Source organism: Patella vulgata, chromosome 3, assembly GCF_932274485.2.
Source record: "Patella vulgata chromosome 3, xgPatVulg1.2, whole genome shotgun sequence".
In the NCBI taxonomy this organism is placed as follows: Eukaryota; Metazoa; Mollusca; class Gastropoda; family Patellidae; genus Patella; species Patella vulgata.
The window spans coordinates 61,313,139-61,335,991 of NC_065881.2; the positions used below are offsets into that span (position 1 = coordinate 61,313,139).

Below are 22,853 nucleotides of genomic sequence, written 5' to 3' on the forward strand. Positions count from 1 at the left end.
TGAAACCAAACAGTGTTTTGCCAGCCATAACAATAAAAAAAACCCAAATAGTTTAACAAGAGAAATGTATCGTGTGAAAATATATATTATTTTTATACATCCATACATTTTAGGCATATTGATTTTTGTATGTGCAACCTATGTTATTAGTAGTAATATCCGTCCACTCATCAATCCGCCATTCGTTCTATTCTCTCTGGCTCGCAAGAGCCCGTTATACTCAATATAAACCAACGGCTGCCAGGCAAGATACGCCCACATTTTGCAAAAGATAGATAGAGAACAAGCTAAACAAAAAGTGATTTTTTTCGTACAATCAAGGACCATAATCCAGGAGGTTACGATCCGATATATCAAAATAAACCAAAACATGATTTTTCGAACAATCAAGGACCATGATTTAGGAAGTTACGATCCTATATGCGCGAATATCGACAGGAACCAAGATCTTTGGATTATAAACATGTAGTTCAAGTTTCATCAAAATCGGATCAAAATTTTGACCTTAAGAGGGCCCACAACCTTTATATACCATATTTTTTACACTATTTGCGTACGAGGAGCTACCATTTTGTCCGGAGGTTTTGGTTCGATTTCCACAAAATTCGATTTGAAGCATCATTACAGTGTAACGGCGATTCGAACGGTTTTTTTTTTAAAAAATAAATCGGATAATAATTGTGACCTCTAGAGGGACCAAAAGCTAAAAACGCGATTTTTCGTACAATCAATGGCCATAATTTAGAAAGATACGATCCAATATGCGCAAATATCAAAAGATGTTTCAGAAGATGTTGGAGACAATAATACCCCCGAAAACTTATTAAAAATGTATAGTAATAAAAGTGGTACGCGGGGCGCAGCGAGCCAAAAGATTTCTAGCAATGTGTTAATTTTTGTCAGTCCACAATATAATAACAGCATCAATCAGTATTTTAAAAATACTTCTTCATTTACCCAGGTGCATATACAAATAGAGACTGTATATGCGTTGTTGTTGTAAGATCCAATTCTTGTATGGTAGGAGTAACGGTTATCTTTGAGAAGAAAATTGCCCCAACCAGAATCTGCATTCGGGACACCGGAATGACGATAATGATTTAATAATTTATCTTTATAGATCGCACCGAAATGTATCATTTAAAAGTGTCTAATTTACAAATTGTCGCATGTTTCTTTTCACAAAATAACGATAACATTGATTCTATTCCTGTCTGTAACATGTAATACCTAGCTGTTCGCATGTAATACACAAATTTCTACGACTTGTCATTACGGGCGGACTAGAGAGCTCTTGAAACCTGACAGATCCAGCAAATTGGCTTCTGCACGGAGGACTAGTTTCATTTAGTCTGTGAGAAGAGATTTTCGTGGTGCTAAATTCATTAGAGAAGTAGTAAAGACGGCTAGGGGGCAGGAGAAATCGTATTATACGATGGTGTTGACCGTTAGATTACAATCTTATCAGCTGTAAGTAAATATCGGGTTGTCCTGTGATTTCATTTCTACCTTATATAAAAGTCTTAAGTAGCCTGACCTTATGAGGTTATCAAATTGATAAGGAAAGTTCCAGTAGCAAGTCTGGTAATACATGGTGACAGTTTGTGGAGTAACGCAGTTATCGATATGCACAGATAAATCAGTCTGTTAATGGAAATCTTTTATGAGGCAGCAAACGACTTCTCTTACAACAGAGAAGTATATACCACCAATAAAACCAAGTTCGACTGAATTACTCGCGTAGGGGTCTTTAGCAGTGGGAGGAAACCGGAGAAAACCCACGAGGTTGGACAGGCGACCCTACTCCTTGTCACGTACAACCGGGGATTCGAAACCACGCCAGTCGACTCAATGACAGACTTTATGATACAGCGCGCGCACGCTAACCATTCAGCCATCCACCCCCCCCCCCCCCAGTTGAATAAAGGAAATCTGCGAAAATACTAATTATCGGCAATGCATATGTTGGGCGCAGAGTTCACCTCGCGACCAGATTACCACGCTTATAGAATTTATATCGGAGATTTTAGTCAAAGAATTTTCGTTCCAATAGCGAGTTTCAGCGACGGACAAATTTACCAATGCGAGTATCAGTGTTTGCCAAGGGTAAACTTTTTCTTAAAATCAGCACTAACAAACACTAGAATTTTTTTATTTGAAGAGATCACCCCGGTTAAGTCATGAAAATTCGCTGTAGTTTACTCAGGAGAGATTTGATTGGACAATGGGAATGGACACGCTCCGTCAAAGACTCGATTTTCAGTCCCAATGCAGCAATGGCTAGAGAGGGATTTCTCGGGCCATTGCTTCAGGATTATAAATATGAGTATTTTATGGCTTACCGCGATTGTCGTCGATATGGATTCGGACGTTAGATAAAGCTTTCACGGACATGATAATCGGTATTCATCATGTATCACCGCGGCAGCTTTATTCGTTTTAATGAATTTTGTGACCGTCAGTTTAGTGGTTCAAATGCGAGCAACGCGATACGGAAGGAGAAGTTGATTACCTTAAAGGAAGAACCGGTAGTGAGAACTCCAAATAGTTTGTTTGTTGGGTTAGAGAGAAAGGATTTGAGCTAAAGCGGTTCCGATCGTTAGGTCTACATGACATACTCTGTGAGCTTTCCAAAGAAAAAAAATGGGTCCATACATACCTTACCGATGATTTATCTCCACTTAACCAGAATGTTAGCTATAAACACTGAAAATTACGGTAATTACAGCAAATATTTTTGGAGATTCAGTCACATGATTAGTTGAGTAAATAATGGCGAAGATTATGAGATACTACGAACTCGAATTTAAATCTTATTCTTAGCATACCCGCTAGTTATGCAGTGATTTTGAAAAATATTTGAAAAATCATTACAGTACAAAGTCGACAGAGAGCAGATCATACACGGGACGTCTGACACTCATACTTTCACCATTAAAAACATTGAGAAGTAATCGGCCCAAAACTGACAGTCTGAGCAACAGTTTGATACTCACCGGTCACAATCAGTGCGCGCAGGCGTAATCTGCGCAGACAGAGTGGACCATTGTGCAAAACGGCCACGCAGTGGTGAAAAATGCGCCCAACACATACGATACGCTAAAATGTTAAATATATGGTTGCCAAATATTCACATTGATTGTACAAATTATGTAATGAGTTGTATCGGTAAAAGTGTGATTAAGATTGTTGTTTTACTCTTGTTCTATCTCACGAAAACTGTGGACGGATTTAAAAGAGTGGTTACAAATATTGCAAGATAAGGACTACTCTAAAGCTAGCGTTTTATTAGGAAACCCTAATGCATCCATTCTATGGAATCATGTTATTTTAATAACAAAATATTATTTATATAGATGTACAAAAGATGATTCTAAACCCTTATTCAAAGTTCTCTTAATAAATATTAAATAATATTACAAAATTGAAAAGTTTCTTTTTCAGAAAAATAACAAAATAGAAAAATTCCAACCAAAATGCGGTCCTTTAATTGAAAATATTAACATAAGAATATAGGGCTTGTCTACAGTTCACATGAGAGTATTAGAGATATATCTTCTCTAATTTATATAATGTCTAGTATCATATTGCGAACATTACGATAATTTTCCTTGGGTCTTAAATAGGTAGATATTTATAATAGACTCTCTTTTCAGCTTATATTCACTGTATATTATCTATTACTGAAGCATGACAAAGTAATATTTCTTTTCAGATTTGAAACAGGAAAATATAACGTTTATTAAACTATATTACTAAACTATTATAATATGGAAACATGAAAGTGCTTATTTTGGTTGAAACCCGTGAATTAGTTAATACCCCCCCCCCCCACACACACACACACACACACCACCACCCCCAGTGTTAGTCATATAGGAAATGAAATGAAATATAATGGGATCTAACTTTCTACTGTTCTGCTCCGATTGTGCTAATGAAGACGAACATACGACATATAGTGTGCTATGAGGGAAATTTTGCCTGGAAGGCGGCGATACGGCCTACTCTTATATCGAAATCCAACTACCAAGGGATCTTTTACGTATATACCAATGTGAACAAGGGACCTCGGGTTTTCGTCCTATCCGAACGACTAGACAGCTGTCCTTGTCAGGCCCTCCATCCTGCATTACTGACAAGGGGAACCACGCCGTAAAACCCCGATGAACTAATAAGAGCTTTAATGTAATGAAGGTTAATTTGCTCTCCATGATTACATGACCGTTGCTAGTTGTCATATAAGTAAACTGATTAAATTATTGTTGATTTAAAATTCGTATTTTGGCAATAAAACGAAAAATGTCTGCAACTAACGGGCAATCAAGATAGAGAGTCAGTCAAGGCCTGTAAATATGGAAGCAGAAAGCGTATGGAAACCAAACAGAAGCGGGAAGTTCTGAGGCAACCCATCATCGTCTCCGGAATCGTCTCTTTAAATAGATGAATGACCACTTTATTTAGACATGAACTTTCGATGAATGGATGAAATACCATCAACCTGGTATCTTTTAGTTTGATGGATAATGATGTCATGAGGAGATGATGTCCCACCTGTATGTTCATAACATCCCTATGATCAATTTGAATAATTAAGATAATAACATGTTTTAACGATAGTATAGATATTATTTTGGAGAACATTTCCAAACGGTCAATATTTTTAGTTGCAACATTCAGTTATGGTAAAATTTCTTAAAAGTTTGGTCTTTGATTTACATACGTAATGAAGTCTGTTTTTAGAGAGCCATTGAAAAACTGTACTTGTCCTTAAAGAGATGTCTTTTCGAAGACCCATTGAAAACTGCCCCCCTCCCCCACTTTAATCTACATGGCATGGGATGGTACGTTGTAAATCAGAGCCTATTCCTTTAATCAAAATAGCTGATCAAATGTAGATTTTATTAAGGTCTTCAGATAATCAACTTAATCATTATTGTATTACTAAAATGTTGATTATCTGAAGAGCTTAATAAAATAAGCGAAAGTGCTAGTAATCGACAAATATTGTAGTTCTTTTTTCAAAAACTTTTATATTTTTGTGTATCTAAGAGTAGTTATCTTTTATATATATATATATATATATATATATATATATATATATGTATATATATATATATATATATATATATGTATATATATACTAAAATAATGAAAAATTATTATCTGATAATGTATGGAGAATATGGTCTGTTAATATCAACAATATATTAACAAGTGATATCCCTTCCTTTGTGATTTTATATATATAAATTTATTTTATATTATGTTTTCAATCTGGTTAAAAAGCGAAGTTTCAATCATGTTTCGCCTTTCTGATACCCCATTGACATCCGTCATATTTTTATACGCCCACGGTCGTATACATTATAGATTTTTGGCAAGCGTAAATCCTGGTCCTTATCGTGTATCCGAATGGATTTTGCGTGTGACGTCATCGGCAGATTCCGTTACTCTACATCTAGATGTAGGATACTGAAATCTGCTGAGGTTTGCCGAGTGGTGATACGGCACACAGATACGACAGCACGTATCGAACAAATTTCATACGGAAAAGTTCCGTATAACAACTTTGTCGGTTTTGTTTTTGCTACTTTTAGACACTGAAATGTTATATCATAGCTTTTTTATGAATCTATGTGTATCCTAGAACACGAAGGTGTATATTTGATGTGATTTTAACCATGTTAAAGACTCAATATCATCCAAAGTCGTCGACATTGAAAACATGAATTATTTGTCAATTTAAATCAAAATTGATGTTGTGATCTTACTGGGAAAGATTGGCTTCTGATATCCAATATTTTACCATTGGTACACGAATCGTGTACCATAATGCGTTTCAGCGTCATTTGTAAAAAGGGCTCAAAGAACGAAGCTAGACATATTCCACAAGTCGTGTCAACCGGTGACGTCATATTCTTATCTGGATAGCATTCTCAATAAATACTATCGGTGTAGACTGGAATAACCAGACGCTAGAGATTGTCATTCGATTGAGACTTCTGGATTGAACATAAATGATTTGAAATTAGAGTAAAAACGGAAATGATTGAATGAAATCAGTTTATATACATGTACACTCATATATTACATTATTATATGGGTTGCGACCCATTTGTGTCAATTTCTAGGTCCCAAATATTAGCGATTTAGCTCCTTTAATCATTATTTTTGATGGGGTTTTCTCGGAATTTTTATACTTTTCCCGTCTGTCTGCATGCTGGTTGATCTACGTGTTAAATTTAGGGAGGCGGGGCCTTGCAAATCTGTAAATGATTTTATTCTATGGTAAAGGTGCATAAACGTTCTGAAATGATACATTAATGAAACCAAAAATTGCTGTCGAGTCAAAGTCGAAGATTTTTAATAAGATTCAACGTTAAATTTTTTCTCAGCGACTGTCGAGCGACTTCAGTCCCTCCGGGAAATTGTAGGCTAGCCACTTGACTAGTACTGATGGTGATCTTGGTAGATATCTGCCATCATGCTACAACAGAACTAAGCTCAGCTCAGCGACGCATACGGACGCGACGCGACTCGAAAATCTGCCAGAACTCAAAAACTACATTGACGCAACGTAACACGTATACGATACGGATGCATGATACGGATGGGAAAAATTCCGCTTGCCAAAAGTCTCTAATAGTCGCCATCCTATTCGTGCGTTGGTCCGTGCTTTAACAATTGGCTTGTGAACACGATAGAGTCTACAGATTTCCAAGTTTAGTGTGAATTATTGGGGTCATGAGAGGACAAACTCTGTCGATATTCAGTGTTCCAGAGCTATGCCCCGTTTCAGAATAACCCTGTGAGGACGATAAAGGCTAATCATTGTTTCAAATCCGGTGTGACCCTGTAATTATTCAGCATTCCGTGCCAGTGAACACGATAGCGGCTACAGTTTTTAAGCCTTGAACAACATTCAAGTTGTCCGTTCGGATAAGCTGTTGTCGAGACATACTATATTTCCATGTTTTCCGTGGGTATCTTCATTGAAGACGGTGTCCGGATCATGTGAGCTTATTGGTAAATCAAATACCTCGCATTGGTGTGCAGGACCTCGTTTTGTAGTGATTTATAGGAATATTAATACTTTGATGAGGTTAGGATTAAGAATTTGGGGAGAGATTAAATCTCCAAGCGAATTATTAAAATAAAATTATATCATGTTATTCCCGAAATGATCTAGTTTGTGTCGAGTGGACGTTAAACCTCATTTCTCTCGCCAACTCTCTGTGTTGACATGTCTATTTTCAAGTCATCGAAGTCAGATCACGGGTCTGGTCATTGGCCATTGTTTTTATATTGTCACCTAGTTCAGCTCACAAGCCCACTGGCGTAGCCGCTGAATTGCACAAACAGCTTTTCGGAACTACAGGCGAGGGATGGGTAACCAACCAGTGATGACTAATACCAGAAATGGCTAACTTCTGAAACGAATGTGCAAACTCTACTACAGCCACACCACCATGCAAAATAGCCAATCCCTCAGTTGTCCCGAAAATATTCTTGCATTCTGCAGTCGCATTTTATGGTAATGATTAAATATGGCACAACTTCAAGATATCTTAAAGGCATATTAAGGGTTCTCGAATCGACTTCTATAGTAAGTGCAGGAGCACCGCACTACACGTAAAACAAAAATCTACAAGATAAACCTGAGGACAAGACAGAAAAAAGACACTGTGGCTGTAAGTGTATAATTTAAGTCCATGGACAATCAAATAGGACACTATGGTGTGATTATATTGCAAAAAACATATGATAATATTTTGTTTCTCGAAAGATCGGCCATCTTGGATTTTAGAATGGTTAATGTGCATTTTCAACAGATTAATTCACAGGGTGTATTTGTGTCCATGTTCTAACTTGTATCCATCTTTCAAAGATTTCCCTGATAAGTGCAGTCATCTGTTGCAAATACCAATAATGACGTTGCTCGACTTGTCCAAAAGATAGAAAAAAATAAAGTTTAAAATTACATAGTAATAGACTAGTGTTTTAAATACAGTGTTATACGGTAAGATAAATTGATTATTCCTCTTTAACTTCACTGTTTTCTTGAAGAAAAAAGCTCAATAAATTGAATTATTATATAATTTGATAATACTCGGCTCAATGCATCTGCATGACTTTTGTTGAAAAAAGAAAGATTTAATAAACAGGCTGTTTTTAAAATTATCTTTGAACATTGAATATACATAGGAAAACAGTTTTGTTCCTAAATGACTAGTTTGATGAAAAGATTTGATTTCAAGTTGTGGAATGCATGATTTGTGTCGAAATATGATTCATCCCAGGTCGTCTTGAAAGTACGAAAGTCTTGACGAACTTAATTATATTTTATTTTCTGTCATTTCAAGTTCTAAACCAACATTTCTAACTAATATGGAATTAAAGGGATTATCCCGATTTGAGGAGAGTCTCAAAAATGAAAGTCCGAATACGTATGAAATTTAAACGGCAAAATATAGAGGTATGGGGGACGTAAACGTCAAAAGTGCTTATCCGGACACATAACCCTTTAAGATTTCGCGTCAATTTTTTCGTTGGGTGATTTGATAATCGATTGCCGTTCCTTTGGAGGTCTATACAGTGAATAACCCATGTGCTGTACTTGATAACGAAAGGTAAATTTCACCTACACATTATTTTTATATCTGGTTTTATCAAAACACCGCATAATACAGCTTGGGGTACCGGTCTCCATTTCCAGATGAAGATGGCGGGTTTAAATTGTTTGAAAACGTATCACACATATTGAGTTAGTAGCTCGGCCCTTAGGTAGAGGATTTTAATATTATAATATTATCGTGATTGACCCTTTAAATGTAAAAAGAGGGGTTATGTTTATTATCAGAAATACCTTTTTACGCGTGTTTAGCAAGTTTGGTTTTGTAATTTAATAACTATTCGCTGAAACATTTTAAATAACCAGTTTCAAGATCGTTATTTTGAATGTTTGGAAGGTTTTACTACCACAAAAAATATAGGAAAATTACATAGAAATACCACGACCATATTGAACTGAAACAAAAATCTAATTTGTCTATATAATGTCAAAAGATGAATTATTCAATTAGCGATAATGGATTCGATGATGTAAATAAAGTCTTGTAGGCTTTCAGACAAATCTGGTGTCTATTCTGTTTTATACTAGGTTAACATCAATAGGTCAAGACGTAATGGCTATCTTGGATATTTTATGGTTAATATCACAATTTTTAGCTTGTCATTGTTAGTTGGAAATAGAGGTCTAAATTACGGTTTGCTATTTCATTAATAATACACTAATATGTAATAGAGTCTCTTAATAATGAACTGTCTTCTTTCAGGAACGACGTTGATGACTTTTAGTTCCCCAATTTAAACCGTTCCAGACTACAAAGAGCGCAAAACAACATTGTTCTTTTCAGGGTTACCACTTAAATATACCCAAATTGAGTTTTTCTTAAATCGATTTCTTCTCTGTATTCTTTATTCTTGAAATCTAGTTATCTAGTGAAAAGCTTTCGACTGAAAGCTTTTCTTCATTACTTGAGCCTTGATTATTGCGTGGCTGACACAAAACTTGCCCATTTGCTCATTAGCATCTCACGATTGCCATTTTCTGATCACTTGGAGCAAACAGAAGAGGATACAACAACCAGAAAACAAGATAGTCTGTTATTTTCCCGTGTTCTATTGTCGTCTGTTCAGTCTATTATTTCTGCCAAGATGTACATATTGTGTAGATAAGATAATCACACACGCAAAAATCAAACATTACACGACCACCACTCGCCTGAATCTATCTTGCATAAATTGGTATACATTTCTAGACATACTTCGGACAGTCCTGAGTGTGTCGTGGTCATTTATTTGAAGATATCGATTATTTTCTTCTACATAGCTCTACAGTACCCATGATTTGTTATGTGTCTGTAGCAACAATGATATCTCACTTTATATCTTTCAAAAGATTTACTTGTTTTGCGACAGCAGTCATAATAAGATGTGCGGTATAACACAGAACAATGTACTTATGTCTGATTAAGTTTTAGTTTTAATGTTTTGGTGTTTATCCACCTTTATCACCCAATAATAAATTCTACAGTAGATATCGCTTGTGTGATAAATTTCATAATCTACTGCGCTATCTCCTTAGGAGATATCGCTTTACATGAATTTGATTGGTCAATCAAAAAGGAACTACTTTTTTTTATTTTCAAAGAACAGTACATTTTTTTTTATTAAAAATAACTCCTCTCTTATTAAAAAGGAACTATTTTTATTTAATTGACTTTCATGGAAACACTGGGTCAATATAAAGGAGTTTGCAATGGTTGAATTACTGTCAAAAATGATGTATCACTACGCCGTAATGTAATCAGGTTCAGTAAAAGTGAAATCTATAGCAAAGAATTATTTATTTATATGTGCATGTAAGAAATGATTGAGTGATAAATAAAATCTCGAGCTCGTTTTTTTTTTTACTTTATCGACGAGTGTTGATGTTTTTTGATATCAAAAAAGACGAGTAGGAGATTCTCTATATATAAATAAAATATACATTTTCATTCTTTTATCTACGAGTTAAAAACTTTTTCAAACGTCCCAGATCCTTGTCATGTCATATAGACAATTCCGTTCTTCGATCCATTTCATTTCTAAATAAAAGAGTAACCCAGAATCATTAGATCAGACCTATAACAGACCTATAAGTGTCATAATGTCTAACCGTCTAAAATAATCTAATTTTGTTAAAATCGGACTGTCAGTGTGGGTGGAATTGGGTTAGTTCAATGACAATCATAAATGTTACCGCGCTGACCAATTGTCAATTATTCCCCACAAAAAAAGAACGAAATAGTAAGCCAAGCCCGCAGAGTGACTATCATTACCTGAAGAAATCTGTAGTATATCTCAATTCTCCCCCCACCCCACCCTCGATACTATATTTTATGCACTTACTTTCATCTATGACCAGAACTGAATTATCAACAAACATTAGGTCACAAAAACTAATCTATCCACTTGCATTGTATTTTTCTCTCCAAATTTCTCAAGTTTTTAGTCCTTTAGAGATAACTTTGTATTACAGTTTTTGACATTAGACTGATATTGTGAATTTTTATATTGGGAGTAATTTTTAAAATTATTTATGGTTTTGTTAAAATTCAGCAAAACAAAGTTTTTATGGTCAGTTTGCATCATGATCACCTAGATCAGAGATGAGTTGATTTCTATAAGTAGTGAGTTGCTGTTCTCTTGCCGGATGTGGACAGTGTGGTTGACAAGGCATGAACTGGGTGTGGGCGTGGCCTGCCTCTTGTTTTTGTACGCCGTACAATCGTCCATGATTTTTCTACAACTTGAAAACAAGTATGGCGATTATTTAGGGTGTTAATTTTTTTTATTTGAATATTTCTGTAGTTTTGTAATCGGAGTTCAGCTTTAAGACAAGGATAACAAACAGAAAGAAACTTGGCCATAAGCCAACTAGGTCTGTGAACTTTAATAATCTAACAAACATCAATACTAGTATCTCACATAACACCTATTTTAAAATCCTTACATTGGCTCCCAATTCCAGCTCGCGTCAACTTTAAGGTTCTGTGCCTCACATACCAGTGTCTACGAAATCTTGCACCCAGCTATTTATCAGAACTACTAACAGTATATCAACCAAATCGGCCCCTGAGATCTTATTACCAGAACACTCTTGTCGTTCCACACTCAAAACTGAAACATTTTGTTGACAGAAGTTTTAGTGTAGTTGCTCCCAAATTGTGGAATGATTTACCACTGAAAATCCGAAACGGTGAAACTTTGACTACTTTCAAATCACTGCTGAAGACTCACTCATTTCGAGAATGCTACGAGAATTAGACTTTCTATTCACTGTGTATATAAATATTGTCTCATTGCGCTTTGATTTGATTTGGCGCTCTACAAATGTACATTATTATTATTAGTAGTAGTAGTTCTGATTCAAAACAACATATAATTACAACTGTACTAAATGTTTTTCCACGGCTCAAAGTTATCAAGCCCAATAGAGCATCAGTTCGTACTAAATTAAAATTTATCTCATCCTATGAACTTCAATAGAGTCTAAATTTCATGCAATCGAATGCCCATTCGTTGGATAAGAAGATCAGTTCTGTATGTGCATCTATTGTATCCAATCGGATAGACGCGTGTTTGATCTCGGAATCCTGGAATACTGACAAAAATGGTGCTCTAGTGGATGCTGATTTTTTTCATCGTCTATTTCCGGCTTTAACACATATCATGTGCCACGGAGCCATCGTCGTGGTGGTGATTTTGCGATGCTGGCGAGAACAAACCTCAAAGTACTGAAGTGTAGTTCTGTCACCTTCAAATCAATCAAAGTCCTGCACTACAATATCCACAGTGGAAGAGACATTCTCCATATAGTTCTGATCTATCGTGGGGAGTTGGATGGCTGAATGGTTAGCGTGCGCGCGCTGTATCATAAAGTCTGTCATTGAGTCGACTGGCGTGGTTTCGAATCCCCGGTTGTACGTGACAAGGAGTAGGGTCGCCTGTCCAACCTCGTGGGTTTTCTCCGGGTCCTCCGGTTTCCTCCCACTGCTAAAGACCCCTACGCGCAAGCGAATTATTGAAATAAAATTAAAAACCATATGTTAGTCCCGAAATGACCTAGTTTGTGTCGAGTGGACGTTAAACCCCATTTCTCTCTCTTTCTTTGATCTATCGTATCCCATACTCAAAAAGGCACCGCATTACAGTCAGTACTTTTATCTCAGTATTTGGGACTCTCATGGAATCTGCTCTGTCCTCCTCGGGTCATCTGATATCCCATACTCAAAAAGGCACCGCGTTACAGTCAGTACTTTTATCTCAGAATTTGGGACTCTCATGGAATCTGCTCTGTCCTCCTCGGGTCATCTGATAGTGGCAGGCGACATGAATATTCATGTAGATGTGATGGAAGCTGCGAATGCCAGAACGTACTGGAGTCTACCCATAACAAAGGCCACACGTTGGAACTTGTATTGTCACGCGCTGAAGATTCATGCCTATCCAACTTCAGAATAGATCGATCAATGCCATCTGACCATTATGCAGTGCACTTTACAGCCAATATTCACCGTTCACCATCGACGAAAATTAAAAACAGCACAGGAACCTAACGGATCTTGACCCATGTGTACTGAAGGGATCTATTCATTCGTCACTCACCATGTCAAGCTCCTGTGTGGATGAACTGGCTACCGCTTACAATTATGCACCCAGTAATACAATAGATGAGCATGCCTCTATTCGGACCAGGGTTGTTGTTGAGAAGCCTCGGGTTTATTGGTTTTCCATTAAATTCGCTGAAGAGAGGCGACTACTGAGAAAGCTCGAAAGGAAGATGGTGAAAACGGAGCTGATCATTCACAAGGAGATCTACAAGGCAGGGTCTAAGGCATACAATAAATAACTTGTTGATGCGAAATCCGAGTTCCCCAGGAACAAGATTCAGGCTGCTGACTCGAAGAGATTGTTTCCTATTATTGACAATTTGTCTGGTAGCAAGGGGTCCACTGCCTCGGTACTCCCGGACATGGATCATGTACAGTTACCTGACATTTTTGCGAACTTCTTCAGTAAGAAAATTTTGGACATTAGGCTTAGCTTAAATTATAATTCCATTTTAGATTGTAACTATAAAACTTCTAGTCTTGACCCATGTACATTATCTTTTTCTGTGGCTTCTACGCCTTAGTTCTGTCAGTTTCAGCAGATGAATGTTGAAAAAGTTATAACTGTCATGCGGAAAATGTCACACAATACCTACCTTATCGATCCAATGGCGACATTGATTCAATGCCGACTAACTTAGTGAAAGAGTGCATCGACATTAAAGCGCCCTTTTTTAACTTCTATTGTGAATACGTCTTTTGTGTCAGGCTCGTTTCCCGAGAGTTGTAAAGTTGCCATCATTCGCCATTTGATCGAGAAACTAGGATTAGACAAGGAGGTTTTGAAGAATTATAGGCCAGTTTCGAACTGTACGCCTTGATAAGTTTCTAGAAAAGTGTGCCTCTCAGCTTCACAAGTACCTACAGAATAATAGTCTTTATGGCAAATTTCAGTCGGCCCACCGCGAGGGCCACAGCACAGAGACGGCTCTTTTGCGTGTCTACAATGACGCCATGCGTTCTCTCGATAGACATCATGATCTGATTCTTATCCTACTGGACTTGTCTGCTGCCTTCTACACCATCGATCACGACATCCTCATAGACAGGTTGCGTTCCTGGTTTGGGATCAAAGACACAGCCCTAAATGTGGCTTGACTCATATCTGCGGGCTAGAACGCAGAGGGTTGCGATTGGTTCGGTGGTTTCCGAGACACACCCTCTTACCTATGGAGTACCTCAAGCTTCTGGGACCAGTTCTTTAATTCTCTTTCATTACACGCCATGGCCTGAAATCCGTCATCTATACAGATGACACTCAACTGTACATTGCATGTGAATCCTGGGCTGATTACACTATGGTGCGTTGTATTAGGGCTTGTGTGGACGATTTCCGTCTTTGGTTGCGTGCGAATATGCTCGAATTGAACGGTTGAAAACCGGAAGTTCTGTAGCTTTCATCCCGATTTAAAGATGCGGTCTGTCATGAACGATGTGTGGATTGGCGAGGTACACGTCTCTGCTACGGATCTGGTGTGGAATCTTGGGGTGTTGATGGATTCGATGGGAACCATGGATAGTTATTTCAAGAAACAGAATTATTTACGATATACAAATTCAAGAAACAAGATTGCCTATGCATTAATTACATCCGTAAAATCCGCTTTGATGGAGGTCCCATCTGCAAAACCGGAAAAGGACAAAATTATATAATAAGAGAGACCACCCACAGACACATGTGTCGTGTTCTGCATTGCATTGATTGGAGAAATGAAATGATGTAATTGATGGTTAATGGCACGCCAGAATCAACCCGGAGATAATGCGCCAGACATGATTATTATAGTCAATGATTTAGGACGTGCCTATGTAATAATACCTGTATATAAAAATTGTTTTACTTTTGTTGAAGGCTTCATGAAATATTAGGTTACATATACAATTAGTTTGATCATCACTCCAGCCACAATTCAACTTTAAAATTTTCGAGAGTTCTCAAGGCAAAGTCTTAAGCAAAGGAATAACTATGCAACCCGCGATGAATTTTGCACATTATGAACCCAGTTATTATTGTGTACGCCTATAGCCTCATTCCAAATTTCCATCACGTGTCAGTTCAGGATAAAATTTATATGCAGTTTATATCAATATGAAAACGCTACAGTCCTCGGGGCCAATTACATATCCATGTGAGTTGGACAAACAACTGTGGTCTTGGATCCCGTAAAATAAAATTTATAGTCTACTGGGCCGAAACAACTTCCTTAACATCCAAGTAGGCCGAAGCCAAACCAACGCCCCCAGCCCTCTTCGACTATTTCAGATAACTAGGTCAAACATGGCTGATGAAATGAAATGAAATGGGATTTAACGTCCTACTGTTCTGCTCCTATACTGGGCTAAAGAAGACGGGCATACGCCATACAGTGTGCTATGAGGGAAATTTTGCCCGGGCAGAACATGGCTGATGTTCAGTAGCGCGATGTAAACAAACCACGAATTTTCAAGAGAGAGATGTTATAAAGCTTGATTTGAAATTGGTTCCCTCGTGTAAGAAAGTAATGGGATGGCAATTCCAGGTATATCACTATGTTTTAGCCGTTTTAATTAAAAATGGAAGAAATGGCAAGCAACTTTCTTGTCGTAGTGTCACCTGGAACAAACAGTAATATCGCCAGTAAAACTAGATACCTAATGGGAAACGAGAAAGGTCTTATTGTAATAATAACTGATATAAGATTATGCCTCTTTGTAATCTAATAAATCAATGTTTTCCGTACTACGATTTCCTTCATGACATATATTTCTGGAATCAACAGTATGCTTGCAAAAGGCTAATGCATTATTAATTTCTGGAAAATAAATACAGACTTGATTTCCGATATACAATTTTGCAATTATGTCCCGAGGCACTTCTCGATTTATGAACCCGACCAATCCTGACACAAGCTATAGAGCAAAATAGCAATTGAATATTGTTTATTCGAAGTCTTTGGGAAATCTTACCAATGTCAGCTTGTATCACTGATTGTCAAGTGTCTCTTCGTTTGTGATTGCAAGGTTACTTTTAATTCACAGGGAATTTTTGAATTTTGTAAAGGACACCAATATACTGTAGCTTGTTTCTCTTTTCAGATTATTTTTATTAGTGTTCTTTCAACTTAAACTCATAAGTATTCATGCAAAGCATTTGGGTTCAACAACATCTGCATATGAATAAATATCTTCGTGACAAGAACGTTTCTATTAAGGATTCTTAATGAACACGTAAGTCACCCCTGCTTACTGTAATAAATATCAGTTACGAGTGTACATATAGAATCACTAGCAGTAATTGATCCACAAATTCAATTAACTTATGGGTAGTTTCACTTACTTGTACAGTTGTATTTTAATAACTATATTACCAGTTTGTAATATAATATAATGTTGGGTTTCATGTGTTGGCCGATTGGTCATTCCTCCCGTTTCTCCCGATTTCCCGTCTTCATTAGCCCAGTTCGGCGCAAAACAGTAAGGCGTTAAACCCCATTTCATATCATTTCTTATTTCCTATTATATTCCTCCGATTTCCTTCCATTGTTGAAGACCCATACTCATAATATGCGAAAATTGGAATAAAGATATACCATTATTTAGTTGGTACCGAATGTAGAATCGCCTGTCTGAACCCATTTTATTTCTTTCAGTTTCCCTCCTCACTCTCTTTCGATCTCGATGTGAGGTCATTTTTGAAAGCTTTATTGCTTTAATTAAAATGGAATTTATTGATTGGGGACATTTGTCGCATTTCAAAGAAAAAAACGGTAGAGCAATATCTTGTTGTCCACATTATAGGAAAATACAGAATTAATTAACGCTGTTGCGAAAATAAATGATACTTTTAATCAACGTAACCAGACTACATTTCAGTGAGTTTCCCGCTAGGAATAGGATTTCCAAAGTTATATATATTTAAGGAAACGGCATTACAAAAAAAGAAAACCTGGATGAAAAGTAAGAATACTTGACATAACAAATATTTCTTACAAATAATTATCGTCCGGGGCCGGGGGAGGGGGGGGGGCACCACCTGAACAACAACAATAATCAATATAATCTTTAAGTAACATTTAGTCAATATCATTGTATTATCACATCAGTATCTAACATTGTCGTTACCCGATTGTTACAGTTTAATTTAATCCTGTTTTGGCTAATTGAGCAACATTCCACGCGATGCTTCAAGCTGCCGATAACTGTTTTTCAATTAACAACCCACTTTTTATTTAATTGGGCAATGTTGTTTTGAAAAATAATCGTTATTTGGGCAATCTAGGCTACGCGGATGAATTGAGATTTAATTCGATTTTACGACAAAGTATTCATATTAGATTGTATTTCATTTTTTAAACCCATTTAGTGAGGTAGATCGGTAACCATAGCTTTGCTGATTCGACGTCTCAAATCATGTACGAGAATTTCGTAGCCGACGATTAGAAATCCCGACCTTATAACGCCAGAAGCAATACATTGGTATCAATAATGTATGACATGACAGAAAAGTAATATATAATTTTAAAAAGTCAATTCGTTAACAGGCTATAGGAAAGACAAATATTATGTCTTGAATTCATCCATATCAACAATAACTAGTCGGGGCATAATAGGGAACAAGGTTTGACCCTAGCGAAGAAATAATATAGTTTGCTACCTCTGAGATCTATGGGCTAACTTTAAGAGTGTCGAAAATCCAAGATGGCGGCTAAAAGTGGTCTGAAATTGAGTTTGACAGACATTTTTGGCGAAATAAACCGTGTTATATATGAGTTTACAGGTTTTGTGGGTCACCGGGCTCATTTTGGACAGTTTCCGATTCATCTAACAAACGGTTGATCCAATATGGTAGCAAAAATCTAAAATGGCGAAGAAAATTGGCGCGAAAAGTATTCTTTCCATACTAAGAGCCACATGCAGGTTTGATATGTCGTTTCAGGGGTTGCGGGGGACTAGAAACGCGAGTATGTCATTTCCAAGCTTAATGAATTAATTTGAAAGGAGATAGCATACACAACTTAAACATTATTGCGTCTACAGACCTACACATGTACTAATAACAAGCATGAATATTATTCTTCATGTTACAGCTATCATGATACATTATAATGCACTACATAATACCGTATTCCGTCTTAAGAATTGGAAATATCAGAAAATACGTGTCAAGAGTCTTAAGTATTTTGAGTCAACTATCAGACTTGCCCACTCAGACTGAGCAGTATTATTTTGGGAGTTATCGATTGAGAGGTTGTTTAAACACTAAGAAATGAGGCATCGGCTGTAAATCATTTATAGACTATAAGACTTCCATTGACTACTTTCCAAATATTTCCTAGTGGCGATGGTGGAATCTGTAGTCAGTAATGCAGCATAATGTAGGATTGATAGTAGACTCTCTTGACTTTTTGCCTAAACTACCGCGATCTAGTAGTATTAGGAGATCAACTTAGATCACATTCCTAAGAGACACACGTTTATGTCAATTTATGGCGAACACATCATCCTAGCGCGAACGTTATGTAGAACTATCAAGAAGTATGTGACTCTTTCCACGTTTAAGCCGTTAGGTCTGCGGTAGAAAGGATATTAAACTCAGACCGTGGATAATTTAATAACTCAAAAAGTAATTATCATAGATATTGTAGTTTCGTGTATGTAACCTTTGTAGTTTGCTGTATTCGTTAGATAAACTTAGTAACAACATAAACGGTGTTCCAGGGTCATTTACTTGATGATTGAAATATTTCACCCAACAACGTGAAGTCCAAGCAGGTCCTAGACGATCATCTGTCCCCATAGTGTCACATCTAATTCCTTTTTGGTACCGCGACACAGTATAGTGTCACACTCTAAGCCGAGGCGGCTAAACGTACGACTAGAAACGCCGGATGATGTCTGAAGGGAATTTAACCCCGCTCTTCTTATATAGAAAGTATAGATGCGTCAGATATTACGGCAGGACAATTACCATTTTTTGGGTAAGTGTTGCGTATGTGTGCCGTTTCACATCAACGTTATTCTATTTAATGTCCAGATGCCTGGACGATAGTACCCTACTTTCAGCAACTTGAATCTTGCAAAACACCTTCTTAGTCTATTTCTCGTTGTCACCCATTTGTTTAACCACTTCAATATATTAAACAGAACACCTTTCCTAGAATAACCCCTATAGTATCACATTACCAACGGTAAAAAGCGATAATTTCAAATTTCAACAAACCTGATTTAGATTTTACTCTTTGATTGGATTCCCCTTATGAAATGAATTCCCCACCTCATTACCTGCTCCGTTGAACGGATTTCGATAAGCACCACTCAATCAACATACCTACAAATTTTTCTGTAACCCATTAGAGTGTTCACGGTGAACACCAAAAAACTATGGGGTCGAGCAATTTTCATTCGAATAAATCTAAACAACCACAAGCTAAGTAACATTCATGCCAATATTTAAAAAAAAAATCAACTCTTTCAGACAAGCTCTTCTATTTATCGTCTTACGGCGATCCTTGTCAGCCATTATGACAAACACGCCGATTTTGCAATAGAACTTCTACTTGACCCTTAATTGTGTTGGAACCTGAGTACCTATACCCTTTAAAGGCGGGTTACCATTAGATCCCGATAGTTTCAGGCAAAAATTCAAAAGCGTTTACTATCAATCCTGCATTATACATTATGTTACATTACAGACTCCAGAATCTACGAATGGTTGTGGCCGAATGGTTAACGCGTGCGCATTGGATCATTGTGTCTAATTTTGAGTGGACGTTAAACTCCATTTTATTCTCACCAGAAAGTGTTGAATGGAAAGCGCTTGTCTATATTCCCATCCGATACCTACTCGTATGTCTCAGTGTTTAACTCCCAAAATAACAATAATTCTCAATCTGAGTGCAAATGTCCCGATAGATGACTCAAAATACTTAGACTCCTGAAGTGCGTTTCTAGAGATTGCTGTAATATATGAAGGATGAGATTCATGGATGTCTGGAACAATTTATGGCTATGCTTAAACCACTGAGGTATACAGTATCAGTCTTCGCACCACGTTTTCGTTTACCATGTAACTACGACCAATCTAACGCTCCAGTGGTTGTCCTACATGAGTCAGCTTACTCTTTCTAGAACACCACTTCTCAACCGACACATTAACATAGCTAATGAGTGTTAGAATTGGGTTGCTTTTACCATGTCTTGTAAGATTTGTGAATTTACCAGTCCACATGTAGGTAAGAGGTTACACGCATTGAAATAAGCATATTGGCATACGCATTAGCATTATGTTGAGAATTGATTTATTATGCCGTTGCTTCGTTATTTCATTGTCTATCAAACTATCAGAAATGTTTATATAAACTTTGATATTATTGTGTATATGTTATATATTATTTCGGGGTTTTTTTTGTTCAATATTATCAGGCCAAACGGCTACTCTTTTGTAGATCTAGACAATTAAAGATGCTTTATTTAGGAGGTAAATCTGCCTATTGCAGATATTATTCTGGTTTCAAATGTTATATAAATTGCTATTTAGGCATTTATTCACATGCAAAACACATAATCAACTATCTGAACCGGGTGGCTGAAATGTTGAGTGGATTAGGCAATGTCTCCCATATATTCGTTAAACAATAAAATGGATTTCGTTTTTATCGAAGAAATGGTACTTGACAATCTAGACTAAATACGCATATTGTTTTCAGTATATTCATTTCTTCTAATCTATCTTGAAACTATCAAGAACGGTCAGCTGTCTATCTCAATCTTACATACTGCATGTACATGTACCTTATTTTATAACTAAATATTTTGGTACCTTATTTTATAACTAAATATTTTGATACCCATCTCAACCGCATCACTGGTGCGGTTTAAAAAAAAACACAAGCTGGGTTGAATGTCCATTTTATAGATGAGGAGTTGTCGGGACTAATGTTTAATACAATAATCAGCTTGCAGTGAGAATGGGTTTGAAGTGGGGAACCTGGACAAAACCCACGATGCCAGGCAGGCGAAAATAACCCATATAACGTACACGCATTGGACCGAGACCACGCCATAGTATTCAATAGCAGACCTTAAATGATCTAAATCACACACGCTAGACCAAACCTATCACCCAGCAACCCGTATCAAATATTAATTAAAATTCATAATAATAATCTAATTAATCTGTAATAATCTGTACAGAGTGGTGTCTATGCCGATCTTGTAACAGGCCCGTTTCGGTTATCTATACTGGCATGATAATCCGGTCTACATATCGAGAACTTGATATAACTCATATTGCTACTTGTTATTAACATGTCTGGTCGTCGTAATATTAGCCAACCACAGATCTAGATCTATTAATCAAAAACGAAGGATACAAAACGGCTATAATTTACCGATTCGCATTTGTTAAAGTAAAAAAAATCGAGTCACGTAAAAAAATATTAAATGCCCTTAGCACTTTTCAGTAGACCATATTACATAGAATTATGGGAATCTCTGACAAATGGATGACATATAATCATTATTGCTATTTTCTATTGATTTACTCCATTACTCTTCCCTTATCACGTCATCAACTGACTGACTGAAGTCGTCTGCTTATTGCATTCCATCTGTGTTTAATACCTAGGACACGTCATCGATTATATGCATTTATGCAATGGCTGACTCTCATCGTCTATGGAATATTGGTCAGAAGCGTAGCAATGTATTCATTCTTGTGTAACTACCTTCTAATATTGTGTATTATTGCCTAGGTTTGTAGTGGAACCAGCACTACGATAACTCGACAAAGCAGTTGTAAATTTTAATGAAGCAAATACAAGGAAGCATTATACAGGTAAGATATTTCACTCTAATGGATTTCTGCACAAACTAAACTGATTGAGTGAAGTGTGGTTTGGGTTTGGTATAGTGACGTGTATTGTACGGTAGTGTAGTATCAATCACGTATGCAATACATCTAAGCTACCGTCGTTCATCTGTTGAATGTTTAAAATGCTGTGAGTATGAGGCGATAGTTGCAACCAGACCAGTGTATACTGCGCATGTCTGCAAGAAACGGAAATAATTTGAAATGACTGGCATTACTTGGTTAGATATAACTATTAAGGCCACCTGCAGATTTCTTCAAGGTCACGAGATATAAACAGGGCTGGCGCTATCCGTAATCCTTATCCTACCCTAAGACCTAGCCCTGTTTACATACTTAGCTATGACCAGCACTATATATACCCAGACTGAATTTAGTGTTTTCCGATTTACTGAATTCAGATAGATAATGGAAATAAAGCAACCAAAATTTTGATTTTATTTACTGGAGTTATAGCCCGTGTTAACTTTGCGATTTTGTAATCGCTAGCGAAAGTCACTGTCTGGTCTACTTTAAATTTATTTTCTTTGTTTCAATTACTTCTGATAATATCTTGTAGAGCAATCTCCCTGGATTATGTCATAGATCTTTATGGACTATCCGGATGAATGTGGACGTGCGTTTTGTACAAAGCATGAAATCAAAAGAAAACCTAACCTTCATTTAAATCCTTTATTGTATATTTTAATTGTCAATTTCTTAAAAATGATATGTTCTAAAAACCATTACAGTAATATGCATTGAAAGATTTTTATGATATTTTCTTACATGGTTATACTTTATCT

General features: G+C 36.7%; 1 protein-coding gene across 2 annotated transcripts in view; it reads left to right on the forward strand.

The window, feature by feature from the left end:
- The first annotated feature begins 20,366 nt into the window (after positions 1–20,366).
- Positions 20,367–22,853, forward strand: part of LOC126814213 (protein unc-93 homolog A) — a 133,523-nt gene continuing 131,036 nt past the window's right edge. The window contains exons 1-2 of one of the 2 annotated variants that reach the window (XM_050539226.2): positions 20,367–20,431; positions 21,953–22,035. The gene's annotated coding sequence lies outside the window, so the exon portion shown is untranslated. Of the gene's footprint in view, positions 20,432–21,839; positions 22,036–22,853 lie in introns of those variants that run through there. The other variant, XM_050539224.2, reaches the window with a different exon arrangement.